General features: G+C 41.5%; 9 non-coding genes across 9 annotated transcripts; all 9 read left to right on the top strand.

The window, feature by feature from the left end:
• Positions 1 to 843: 843 nt before the first annotated feature.
• On the top strand, positions 844 to 917 carry trnan-guu. Its single transcript has one exon. It is a non-coding gene; the product is annotated as a tRNA-Asn (tRNA).
• A 2,255-nt stretch (positions 918 to 3,172) lies between these two features.
• Positions 3,173 to 3,246, top strand: trnan-guu. The gene has a single exon. It is a non-coding gene; the product is annotated as a tRNA-Asn (tRNA).
• Positions 3,247 to 4,334: 1,088 nt separating this feature from the next.
• On the top strand, positions 4,335 to 4,408 carry trnan-guu. The gene has a single exon. It is a non-coding gene; the product is annotated as a tRNA-Asn (tRNA).
• Positions 4,409 to 5,496: 1,088 nt separating this feature from the next.
• Positions 5,497 to 5,570, top strand: trnan-guu. Its single transcript has one exon. It is a non-coding gene; the product is annotated as a tRNA-Asn (tRNA).
• Positions 5,571 to 6,664: 1,094 nt separating this feature from the next.
• On the top strand, positions 6,665 to 6,738 carry trnan-guu. The gene has a single exon. It is a non-coding gene; the product is annotated as a tRNA-Asn (tRNA).
• A 1,094-nt stretch (positions 6,739 to 7,832) lies between these two features.
• On the top strand, positions 7,833 to 7,906 carry trnan-guu. Its single transcript has one exon. It is a non-coding gene; the product is annotated as a tRNA-Asn (tRNA).
• Positions 7,907 to 8,995: 1,089 nt separating this feature from the next.
• Positions 8,996 to 9,069, top strand: trnan-guu. Its single transcript has one exon. It is a non-coding gene; the product is annotated as a tRNA-Asn (tRNA).
• A 1,094-nt stretch (positions 9,070 to 10,163) lies between these two features.
• On the top strand, positions 10,164 to 10,237 carry trnan-guu. Its single transcript has one exon. It is a non-coding gene; the product is annotated as a tRNA-Asn (tRNA).
• Positions 10,238 to 11,331: 1,094 nt separating this feature from the next.
• Positions 11,332 to 11,405, top strand: trnan-guu. Its single transcript has one exon. It is a non-coding gene; the product is annotated as a tRNA-Asn (tRNA).
• Positions 11,406 to 12,182: the final 777 nt, after the last annotated feature.

The following is a 12,182-nucleotide window of genomic DNA, read 5'->3' as shown; positions in this document are numbered from 1 at the left end:
AGTGTAACCACAAGTCTCTGTGGTGCAATTGGTTGGTGCGTTAGACTGTTAATTTAAAAGTTGGTGATTTGAGCCCACCCAGGAATGCTGTCTTTCTGTTTCTAGTGATGTGGAAGACCTTCCTGGCCTTACAGTAAGCTTGCTTTTGACCTGCTGTGTTTCCTGTTGTCACATGTGATTGGTGTGTTGTTGAACATGAAAGATGACAAGTTATCATACCTACTGGTAAAATGGCTGTCAATGGTCTCTGATCTTCTGTTACTCAATAGCTTGATCATTCTGTGTTCTCCAAGGAACATATAATTTATTCTTATTAATCTGGCTGGTATGACAACGTAAATGATGTCAATCTGGCATGAAAAACCTTAGCATTTATATTTATCTCGCGAGAAGGACAATGTTGGTCCAGTGTGTTTGTGTGTATATGTACGCCAATACGCCATGAAAGTGACTAGCCACTTCATCATTCTTCCGGAGTCAGTCCCCTAATTATTTTGAATGGGCTTGGCGATTATATATTACATTTGTGAAAATGCAGTTGTTTAAAATATATATTTATCAGAATATATTTGTGATTGAGGCGGGATTTACTCCTGCCAGATGCCTTTTAATATAATGTTGCGCTGACGAACATTGCGCTACATTTTTGCCCTTTTAAGGCCATTCAAAAAGCTAACAAACATTAGAAAACTATAGGTCTACTTCCTTGAAAATGTTGCTGCACTTTTGATGCACGTTAACACAACAATTGGAACAAAGTGTTGTTGTTTCGTAAACTCCATGTTCAGTTGGATGAGAGCACAAATGGCCATCGATCAAGCGTAAGGATCATATACACCACAAGTCTCTGTGGCGCAATTGGTTAGCGCGTTAGACTGTTAATCTAAAGGTTGGTGGTTCGAGCCCACCCAGGGACGACAGTTCTCAGTTTGTTGTGCTCCATGATGTGGATGTGACATCCTGGACCTGTAATGAGATTCCTGTTATTTTGCCCCGGTCAATGCCAACACAAGCCTCTCTAGTGCAATCAGTTAGCGTGTTTGACTGTCAAACATGGTGCATCATCACCACCCAGGGATGACATTTTTCAGATTGTGGAGATGTGAACTGACCCTTCCTGACTTGGTTTGAGCTTCCATGAGACTTTGGCCTGCTGAGGGTCAGTGTAACCACAAGTCTCTGTGGTGCAATTGGTTGGTGCGTTAGACTGTTAATTTAAAAGTTGGTGATTTGAGCCCACCCAGGAATGCTGTCTTTCTGTTTCTAGTGATGTGGAAGACCTTCCTGGCCTTACAGTAAGCTTGCTTTTGACCTGCTGTGTTTCCTGTTGTCACATGTGATTGGTGTGTTGTTGAACATGAAAGATGACAAGTTATCATACCTACTGGTAAAATGGCTGTCAATGGTCTCTGATCTTCTGTTACTCAATAGCTTGATCATTCTGTGTTCTCCAAGGAACATATAATTTATTCTTATTAATCTGGCTGGTATGACAACGTAAATGATGTCAATCTGGCATGAAAAACCTTAGCATTTATATTTATCTCGCGAGAAGGACAATGTTGGTCCAGTGTGTTTGTGTGTATATGTACGCCAATACGCCATGAAAGTGACTAGCCACTTCATCATTCTTCCGGAGTCAGTCCCCTAATTATTTTGAATGGGCTTGGCGATTATATATTACATTTGTGAAAATGCAGTTGTTTAAAATATATATTTATCAGAATATATTTGTGATTGAGGCGGGATTTACTCCTGCCAGATGCCTTTTAATATAATGTTGCGCTGACGAACATTGCGCTACATTTTTGCCCTTTTAAGGCCATTCAAAAAGCTAACAAACATTAGAAAACTATAGGTCTACTTCCTTGAAAATGTTGCTGCACTTTTGATGCACGTTAACACAACAATTGGAACAAAGTGTTGTTGTTTCGTAAACTCCATGTTCAGTTGGATGAGAGCACAAATGGCCATCGATCAAGCGTCAGGATCATATACACCACAAGTCTCTGTGGCGCAATTGGTTAGTTGTTAGACTGTTAATCTAAAGGTTGGTGGTTCGAGCCCACCCAGGGACGACAGTTCTCAGTTTGTTGTGCTCCATGATGTGGATGTGACATCCTGGACCTGTAATGAGATTCCTGTTATTTTGCCCCGGTCAATGCCAACACAAGCCTCTCTAGTGCAATCAGTTAGCGTGTTTGACTGTCAATCTAAAGGTTGGTGCATCATCACCACCCAGGGATGACATTTTTCAGATTGTGGAGATGTGAACTGACCCTTCCTGACTTGGTTTGAGCTTCCATGAGACTTTGGCCTGCTGAGGGTCAGTGTAACCACAAGTCTCTGTGGTGCAATTGGTTGGTGCGTTAGACTGTTAATTTAAAAGTTGGTGATTTGAGCCCACCCAGGAATGCTGTCTTTCTGTTTCTAGTGATGTGGAAGACCTTCCTGGCCTTACAGTAAGCTTGCTTTTGACCTGCTGTGTTTCCTGTTGTCACATGTGATTGGTGTGTTGTTGAACATGAAAGATGACAAGTTATCATACCTACTGGTAAAATGGCTGTCAATGGTCTCTGATCTTCTGTTACTCAATAGCTTGATCATTCTGTGTTCTCCAAGGAACATATAATTTATTCTTATTAATCTGGCTGGTATGACAACGTAAATGATGTCAATCTGGCATGAAAAACCTTAGCATTTATATTTATCTCGCGAGAAGGACAATGTTGGTCCAGTGTGTTTGTGTGTATATGTACGCCAATACGCCATGAAAGTGACTAGCCACTTCATCATTCTTCCGGAGTCAGTCCCCTAATTATTTTGAATGGGCTTGGCGATTATATATTACATTTGTGAAAATGCAGTTGTTTAAAATATATATTTATCAGAATATATTTGTGATTGAGGCGGGATTTACTCCTGCCAGATGCCTTTTAATATAATGTTGCGCTGACGAACATTGCGCTACATTTTTGCCCTTTTAAGGCCATTCAAAAAGCTAACAAACATTAGAAAACTATAGGTCTACTTCCTTGAAAATGTTGCTGCACTTTTGATGCACGTTAACACAACAATTGGAACAAAGTGTTGTTGTTTCGTAAACTCCATGTTCAGTTGGATGAGAGCACAAATGGCCATCAATCAAGCGTCAGGGTCATATACACCACAAGTCTCTGTGGCGCAATTGGTTAGCGCGTTAGACTGTTAATCTAAAGGTTGGTGGTTCGAGCCCACCCAGGGACGACAGTTCTCAGTTTGTTGTGCTCCATGATGTGGATGTGACATCCTGGACCTGTAATGAGATTCCTGTTATTTTGCCCCGGTCAATGCCAACACAAGCCTCTCTAGTGCAATCAGTTAGCGTGTTTGACTGTCAAACATGGTGCATCATCACCACCCAGGGATGACATTTTTCAGATTGTGGAGATGTGAACTGACCCTTCCTGACTTGGTTTGAGCTTCCATGAGACTTTGGCCTGCTGAGGGTCAGTGTAACCACAAGTCTCTGTGGTGCAATTGGTTGGTGCGTTAGACTGTTAATTTAAAAGTTGGTGATTTGAGCCCACCCAGGAATGCTGTCTTTCTGTTTCTAGTGATGTGGAAGACCTTCCTGGCCTTACAGTAAGCTTGCTTTTGACCTGCTGTGTTTCCTGTTGTCACATGTGATTGGTGTGTTGTTGAACATGAAAGATGACAAGTTATCATACCTACTGGTAAAATGGCTGTCAATGGTCTCTGATCTTCTGTTACTCAATAGCTTGATCATTCTGTGTTCTCCAAGGAACATATAATTTATTCTTATTAATCTGGCTGGTATGACAACGAAAATGATGTCAATCTGGCATGAAAAACCTTAGCATTTATATTTATCTCGCGAGAAGGACAATGTTGGTCCAGTGTGTTTGTGTGTATATGTACGCCAATACGCCATGAAAGTGACTAGCCACTTCATCATTCTTCCGGAGTCAGTCCCCTAATTATTTTGAATGGGCTTGGCGATTATATATTACATTTGTGAAAATGCAGTTGTTTAAAATATATATTTATCAGAATATATTTGTGATTGAGGCGGGATTTACTCCTGCCAGATGCCTTTTAATATAATGTTGCGCTGACGAACATTGCGCTACATTTTTGCCCTTTTAAGGCCATTCAAAAAGCTAACAAACATTAGAAAACTATAGGTCTACTTCCTTGAAAATGTTGCTGCACTTTTGATGCACGTTAACACAACAATTGGAACAAAGTGTTGTTGTTTCGTAAACTCCATGTTCAGTTGGATGAGAGCACAAATGGCCATCGATCAAGCGTCAGGATCATATACACCACAAGTCTCTGTGGCGCAATTGGTTAGTGCGTTAGACTGTTAATCTAAAGGTTGGTGGTTCGAGCCCACCCAGGGACGACAGTTCTCAGTTTGTTGTGCTCCATGATGTGGATGTGACATCCTGGACCTGTAATGAGATTCCTGTTATTTTGCCCCGGTCAATGCCAACACAAGCCTCTCTAGTGCAATCAGTTAGCGTGTTTGACTGTCAAACATGGTGCATCATCACCACCCAGGGATGACATTTTTCAGATTGTGGAGATGTGAACTGACCCTTCCTGACTTGGTTTGAGCTTCCATGAGACTTTGGCCTGCTGAGGGTCAGTGTAACCACAAGTCTCTGTGGTGCAATTGGTTGGTGCGTTAGACTGTTAATTTAAAAGTTGGTGATTTGAGCCCACCCAGGAATGCTGTCTTTCTGTTTCTAGTGATGTGGAAGACCTTCCTGGCCTTACAGTAAGCTTGCTTTTGACCTGCTGTGTTTCCTGTTGTCACATGTGATTGGTGTGTTGTTGAACATGAAAGATGACAAGTTATCATACCTACTGGTAAAATGGCTGTCAATGGTCTCTGATCTTCTGTTACTCAATAGCTTGATCATTCTGTGTTCTCCAAGGAACATATAATTTATTCTTATTAATCTGGCTGGTATGACAACGAAAATGATGTCAATCTGGCATGAAAAACCTTAGCATTTATATTTATCTCGCGAGAAGGACAATGTTGGTCCAGTGTGTTTGTGTGTATATGTACGCCAATACGCCATGAAAGTGACTAGCCACTTCATCATTCTTCCGGAGTCAGTCCCCTAATTATTTTGAATGGGCTTGGCGATTATATATTACATTTGTGAAAATGCAGTTGTTTAAAATATATATTTATCAGAATATATTTGTGATTGAGGCGGGATTTACTCCTGCCAGATGCCTTTTAATATAATGTTGCGCTGACGAACATTGCGCTACATTTTTGCCCTTTTAAGGCCATTCAAAAAGCTAACAAACATTAGAAAACTATAGGTCTACTTCCTTGAAAATGTTGCTGCACTTTTGATGCACGTTAACACAACAATTGGAACAAAGTGTTGTTGTTTCGTAAACTCCATGTTCAGTTGGATGAGAGCACAAATGGCCATCGATCAAGCGTCAGGATCATATACACCACAAGTCTCTGTGGCGCAATTGGTTAGCGCGTTAGACTGTTAATCTAAAGGTTGGTGGTTCGAGCCCACCCAGGGACGACAGTTCTCAGTTTGTTGTGCTCCATGATGTGGATGTGACATCCTGGACCTGTAATGAGATTCCTGTTATTTTGCCCCGGTCAATGCCAACACAAGCCTCTCTAGTGCAATCAGTTAGCGTGTTTGACTGTCAATCTAAAGGTTGGTGCATCATCACCACCCAGGGATGACATTTTTCAGATTGTGGAGATGTGAACTGACCCTTCCTGACTTGGTTTGAGCTTCCATGAGACTTTGGCCTGCTGAGGGTCAGTGTAACCACAAGTCTCTGTGGTGCAATTGGTTGGTGCGTTAGACTGTTAATTTAAAAGTTGGTGATTTGAGCCCACCCAGGAATGCTGTCTTTCTGTTTCTAGTGATGTGGAAGACCTTCCTGGCCTTACAGTAAGCTTGCTTTTGACCTGCTGTGTTTCCTGTTGTCACATGTGATTGGTGTGTTGTTGAACATGAAAGATGACAAGTTATCATACCTACTGGTAAAATGGCTGTCAATGGTCTCTGATCTTCTGTTACTCAATAGCTTGATCATTCTGTGTTCTCCAAGGAACATATAATTTATTCTTATTAATCTGGCTGGTATGACAACGTAAATGATGTCAATCTGGCATGAAAAACCTTAGCATTTATATTTATCTCGCGAGAAGGACAATGTTGGTCCAGTGTGTTTGTGTGTATATGTACGCCAATACGCCATGAAAGTGACTAGCCACTTCATCATTCTTCCGGAGTCAGTCCCCTAATTATTTTGAATGGGCTTGGCGATTATATATTACATTTGTGAAAATGCAGTTGTTTAAAATATATATTTATCAGAATATATTTGTGATTGAGGCGGGATTTACTCCTGCCAGATGCCTTTTAATATAATGTTGCGCTGACGAACATTGCGCTACATTTTTGCCCTTTTAAGGCCATTCAAAAAGCTAACAAACATTAGAAAACTATAGGTCTACTTCCTTGAAAATGTTGCTGCACTTTTGATGCACGTTAACACAACAATTGGAACAAAGTGTTGTTGTTTCGTAAACTCCATGTTCAGTTGGATGAGAGCACAAATGGCCATCGATCAAGCGTCAGGATCATATACACCACAAGTCTCTGTGGCGCAATTGGTTAGCGCGTTAGACTGTTAATCTAAAGGTTGGTGGTTCGAGCCCACCCAGGGACGACAGTTCTCAGTTTGTTGTGCTCCATGATGTGGATGTGACATCCTGGACCTGTAATGAGATTCCTGTTATTTTGCCCCGGTCAATGCCAACACAAGCCTCTCTAGTGCAATCAGTTAGCGTGTTTGACTGTCAATCTAAAGGTTGGTGCATCATCACCACCCAGGGATGACATTTTTCAGATTGTGGAGATGTGAACTGACCCTTCCTGACTTGGTTTGAGCTTCCATGAGACTTTGGCCTGCTGAGGGTCAGTGTAACCACAAGTATCTGTGGTGCAATTGGTTGGCGCGTTAGACTGTTAATTTAAAAGTTGGTGATTTGTGCTCACCCAGGAATGCTGTCTTTCTGTTTCTAGTGATGTGGAAGACCTTCCTGGCCTTACAGTAAGCTTGCTTTTGACCTGCTGTGTTTCCTGTTGTCACATGTGATTGGTGTGTTGTTGAACATGAAAGATGACAAGTTATCATACCTACTGGTAAAATGGCTGTCAATGGTCTCTGATCTTCTGTTACTCAATAGCTTGATCATTCTGTGTTCTCCAAGGAACATATAATTTATTCTTATTAATCTGGCTGGTATGACAACGTAAATGATGTCAATCTGGCATGAAAAACCTTAGCATTTATATTTATCTCGCGAGAAGGACAATGTTGGTCCAGTGTGTTTGTGTGTATATGCACGCCAATACGCCATGAAAGTGACTAGCCACTTCATCATTCTTCCGGAGTCAGTCCCCTAATTATTTTGAATGGGCTTGGCGATTATATATTACATTTGTGAAAATGCAGTTGTTTAAAATATATATTTATCAGAATATATTTGTGATTGAGGCGGGATTTACTCCTGCCAGATGCCTTTTAATATAATGTTGCGCTGACGAACATTGCGCTACATTTTTGCCCTTTTAAGGCCATTCAAAAAGCTAACAAACATTAGAAAACTATAGGTCTACTTCCTTGAAAATGTTGCTGCACTTTTGATGCACGTTAACACAACAATTGGAACAAAGTGTTGTTGTTTCGTAAACTCCATGTTCAGTTGGATGAGAGCACAAATGGCCATCGATCAAGCGTCAGGGTCATATACACCACAAGTCTCTGTGGCGCAATTGGTTAGCGCGTTAGACTGTTAATCTAAAGGTTGGTGGTTCGAGCCCACCCAGGGACGACAGTTGTCAGTTTGTTGTGCTCCATGATGTGGATGTGACATCCTGGACCTGTAATGAGATTCCTGTTATTTTGCCCCGGTCAATGCCAACACAAGCCTCTCTAGTGCAATCACTAGATTGACTGTCAATCTAAAGGTTGGTGCATCATCACCACCCAGGGATGACATTTTTCAGATTGTGGAGATGTGAACTGACCCTTCCTGACTTGGTTTGAGCTTCCATGAGACTTTGGCCTGCTGAGGGTCAGTGTAACCACAAGTATCTGTGGTGCAATTGGTTGGCGCGTTAGACTGTTAATTTAAAAGTTGGTGATTTGTGCCCACCCAGGAATGCTGTCTTTCTGTTTCTAGTGATGTGGAAGACCTTCCTGGCCTTACAGTAAGCTTGCTTTTGACCTGCTGTGTTTCCTGTTGTCACATGTGATTGGTGTGTTGTTGAACATGAAAGATGACAAGTTATCATACCTACTGGTAAAATGGCTGTCAATGGTCTCTGATCTTCTGTTACTCAATAGCTTGATCATTCTGTGTTCTCCAAGGAACATATAATTTATTCTTATTAATCTGGCTGGTATGACAACGTAAATGATGTCAATCTGGCATGAAAAACCTTAGCATTTATATTTATCTCGCGAGAAGGACAATGTTGGTCCAGTGTGTTTGTGTGTATATGTACGCCAATACGCCATGAAAGTGACTAGCCACTTCATCATTCTTCCGGAGTCAGTCCCCTAATTATTTTGAATGGGCTTGGCGATTATATATTACACTTGTGAAAATGCAGTTGTTTAAAATATATATTTATCAGAATATATTTGTGATTGAGGCGGGATTTACTCCTGCCAGATGCCTTTTAATATAATGTTGCGCTGACGAACATTGCGCTACATTTTTGCCCTTTTAAGGCCATTCAAAAAGCTAACAAACATTAGAAAACTATAGGTCTACTTCCTTGAAAATGTTGCTGCACTTTTGATGCACGTTAACACAACAATTGGAACAAAGTGTTGTTGTTTCGTAAACTCCATGTTCAGTTGGATGAGAGCACAAATGGCCATCGATCAAGCGTCAGGGTCATATACACCACAAGTCTCTGTGGCGCAATTGGTTACCGCGTTAGACTGTTAATCTAAAGGTTGGTGGTTCGAGCCCACCCAGGGACGACAGTTGTCAGTTTGTTGTGCTCCATGATGTGGATGTGACATCCTGGACCTGTAATGAGATTCCTGTTATTTTGCCCCGGTCAATGCCAACACAAGCCTCTCTAGTGCAATCAGTTAGCGTGTTTGACTGTCAATCTAAAGGTTGGTGCATCATCACCACCCAGGGATGACATTTTTCAGATTGTGGAGATGTGAACTGACCCTTCCTGACTTGGTTTGAGCTTCCATGAGACTTTGGCCTGCTGAGGGTCAGTGTAACCACAAGTATCTGTGGTGCAATTGGTTGGCGCGTTAGACTGTTAATTTAAAAGTTGGTGATTTGTGCCCACCCAGGAATGCTGTCTTTCTGTTTCTAGTGATGTGGAAGACCTTCCTGGCCTTACAGTAAGCTTGCTTTTGACCTGCTGTGTTTCCTGTTGTCACATGTGATTGGTGTGTTGTTGAACATGAAAGATGACAAGTTATCATACCTACTGGTAAAATGGCTGTCAATGGTCTCTGATCTTCTGTTACTCAATAGCTTGATCATTCTGTGTTCTCCAAGGAACATATAATTTATTCTTATTAATCTGGCTGGTATGACAACGTAAATGATGTCAATCTGGCATGAAAAACCTTAGCATTTATATTTATCTCGCGAGAAGGACAATGTTGGTCCAGTGTGTTTGTGTGTATATGTACGCCAATACGCCATGAAAGTGACTAGCCACTTCATCATTCTTCCGGAGTCAGTCCCCTAATTATTTTGAATGGGCTTGGCGATTATATATTACACTTGTGAAAATGCAGTTGTTTAAAATATATATTTATCAGAATATATTTGTGATTGAGGCGGGATTTACTCCTGCCAGATGCCTTTTAATATAATGTTGCGCTGACGAACATTGCGCTACATTTTTGCCCTTTTAAGGCCATTCAAAAAGCTAACAAACATTAGAAAACTATAGGTCTACTTCCTTGAAAATGTTGCTGCACTTTTGATGCACGTTAACACAACAATTGGAACAAAGTGTTGTTGTTTCGTAAACTCCATGTTCAGTTGGATGAGAGCACAAATGGCCATCGATCAAGCGTCAGGGTCATATACACCACAAGTCTCTGTGGCGCAATTGGTTACCGCGTTAGACTGTTAATCTAAAGGTTGGTGGTTCGAGCCCACCCAGGGACGACAGTTGTCAGTTTGTTGTGCTCCATGATGTGGATGTGACATCCTGGACCTGTAATGAGATTCCTGTTATTTTGCCCCGGTCAATGCCAACACAAGCCTCTCTAGTGCAATCAGTTAGCGTGTTTGACTGTCAATCTAAAGGTTGGTGCATCATCACCACCCAGGGATGACATTTTTCAGATTGTGGAGATGTGAACTGACCCTTCCTGACTTGGCTTGAGCTTCCATGAGACTTTGGCCTGCTGAGGGTCAGTATAACCACAAGTCTCTGTGGTGCAATTGGTTGGCGCGTTAGACTGTTAATTTAAAAGTTGGTGATTTGAGCCCACCCAGGAATGCTGTCTTTCTGTTTCTAGTGATGTGGAAGACCTTCCTGGCCTTACAGTAAGCTTGCTTTTGACCTGCTGTGTTTCCTGTTGTCACATGTGATTGGTGTGTTGTTGAACATGAAAGATGACAAGTTATCATACCTACTGGTAAAATGGCTGTCAATGGTCTCTGATCTTCTGTTACTCAATAGCTTGATCATTCTGTGTTCTCCAAGGAACATATAATTTATTCTTATTAATCTGGCTGGTATGACAACGTAAATGATGTCAATCTGGCATGAAAAACCTTAGCATTTATATTTATCTCGCGAGAAGGACAATGTTGGTCCAGTGTGTTTGTGTGTATATGTACGCCAATACGCCATGAAAGTGACTAGCCACTTCATCATTCTTCCGGAGTCAGTCCCCTAATTATTTTGAATGGGCTTGGCGATTATATATTACATTTGTGAAAATGCAGTTGTTTAAAATATATATTTATCAGAATATATTTGTGATTGCGGCTGAATTTACTCCTGCCAGATGCCTTTTAATATAATGTTGCGCTGACGAACATTGCGCTACATTTTTGCCCTTTTAAGGCCATTCAAAAAGCTAACAAACATTAGAAAACTATAGGTCTACTTCCTTGAAAATGTTGCTGCACTTTTGATGCACGTTAACACAACCATTGGAACAAAGTGTTGTTGTTTCGTAAACTCCATGTTCAGTTGGATGAGAGCACAAATGGCCATCATTCAAGCGTCAGGGTCGTATACACCAAAAGTCTCTGTGGCGCAATTGGTTAGCGCGTTAGACTGTTAATCTAAAGGTTGGTGGTTCGAGCCCACCCAGGGATGACAGTTCTCAGTTTATTGTGCTCCATGATGTGGATGTGACATCGTGGACCTGTAATGAGATTCCTGTTATTTTGCCCTGCTGATGGTCAATGCCAACACAAGCCTCTCTAGTGCAATCAGTTAGCGTGTTTGACTGTCAATCTAAAGGTTGGTGCATCATCACCACCCAGGGATGACATTTTTCAGATTGTGGAGATGTGAACTGACCCTTCCTGACTTGGTTTGAGCTTCCATGAGACTTTGGCCTGCTGAGGGTCAGTATAACCACAAGTCTCTGTGGTGCAATTGGTTGGCGCGTTAGACTGTTAATTTAAAAGTTGGTGATTTGAGCCCACCCAGGAATGCTGTCTTTCTGTTTCTAGTAATGTGGAAGACCTTCCTGGCCTTACAGTAAGCTTGCTTTTGACCTGCTGTGTTTCCTGTTGTCACATGTGATTGGTGTGTTATTGAACATGAAAGATGACAAGTTATCATACCTACTGGTAAAATGGCTGTCAATGAATCAAATCAAATCAAATTTATTTATATAGCCCTTCGTACATCAGCTGATATCTCAAAGTGCTGTACAGAAACCCAGCCTAAAACCCCAAACAGCAAGCAATGCAGGTGTAGAAGCACGGTGGCTAGGAAAAACTCCCTAGAAAGGCCAAAACCTAGGAAGAAACCTAGAGAGGAACCAGGCTATGTGGGGTGGCCAGTCCTCTTCTGGCTGTGCCGGGTGGAGATTATAACAAAACATGGTCAAGATGTTCAAATGTTCATAAATGACCAGCATGG

Source organism: Oncorhynchus mykiss, chromosome 21, assembly GCF_013265735.2.
Source record: "Oncorhynchus mykiss isolate Arlee chromosome 21, USDA_OmykA_1.1, whole genome shotgun sequence".
NCBI classification, from domain to species: domain Eukaryota; kingdom Metazoa; phylum Chordata; class Actinopteri; order Salmoniformes; family Salmonidae; genus Oncorhynchus; species Oncorhynchus mykiss.
Note: the sequence above shows the minus strand (reverse complement) of the source record. Positions and strands in the feature narration are given on the sequence as shown.